A 1,175-nucleotide genomic window follows, 5' to 3' on the forward strand; every position below is an offset into this window, starting at 1 on the left:
CTGAATGCACAATGCACAATGGCAAACCGCCAGAATAACAAAATAACAACGACCGTACATCCCAATCTCCATGGCACACAGAAACTCAATGCAGTTCACGTGAGCTCAAGGGTTAATGATAGATTGTACCCTGAGGAATTTGTCATGGAAGAAAAGGTTATAATATAATGCACCGAGTAAAGTGCCACTGAATAAGATAACAGCACCTTAATGTCGACGACACCGGCATCTGTACATATAGCTCTTAACGCCTCGCCTTCTAATGCAAAAGATTCGAGTTCCAGTCCCGTGTGGCGAGACTTTTTTATATTGAGTAGCTCGATCCATCTTTCTTCTGATACATTGTATTTCTCTTAGCCGGTTGGAATTGACAGAAAAGATCTAAACCTACCTCGTAAATAATTTAAAGTGTGTCGATGGCGTGTTTCTGCACTTTTGAGACCTGCATACTGTTTCTTTTATAATCCCTTCCTTGTCAGTGTAAATGGATCAATGTCAGTTGAAAGCTATGAAGTGGTCAAGTGGAGCAGGGAATTATAATTAGTTCAACTTTTGTGCCTTGTGAAATGGATGAGTGTATTGTGCTAGAGTGTGTGTGATCAAGAGATGTCTGGTAATGAGAACCATGACAAAACGTATCATCAACACCAACAGCAGCCGATCTTTCTATTGATACATTGTATTTCTCTCAGTCGGTTGGCACTGACAGAGAAGACCTCAGGCTACCTTGTAAATGATTTAAATTGTGTTGATGGGGGCGTAAAACATTTTTTCAAAGTCGGAAACTATGACTATGACATCAACATTGACAGCAGAAGAGACTGCAAACAAAGAAACACTAAACCATCAGACAAATATACCTAAGACTTACTAACACCAACAAAACCCGAGATAAAAAGCACAGGAAAACGAAAGAAACTAAATACATGTATGGACATATTATGCAAAGACCTGACATGGGATGGACCCTGAAGAGGGTTGGGGGGGGGGGGAGGGGCAGAGATGGACATGTTCCGACTGCAGTGCCCCCAACACAGTGGAAAAGTAAGACAAGTAAGACCTGAAAAGATTAAACAGACCGATTTACTTTTGTCCCGTTTTAACCATGGACAGGCAAAAGTGAACAAGCTATGCAGCATCCACTGCTGCAAAACACTAACAAAGCAAAACGACTG

Source organism: Aplysia californica, unplaced genomic scaffold (assembly GCF_000002075.1).
Source record: "Aplysia californica isolate F4 #8 unplaced genomic scaffold, AplCal3.0 scaffold00155, whole genome shotgun sequence".
NCBI lineage: Eukaryota > Metazoa > Mollusca > Gastropoda > Aplysiida > Aplysiidae > Aplysia > Aplysia californica.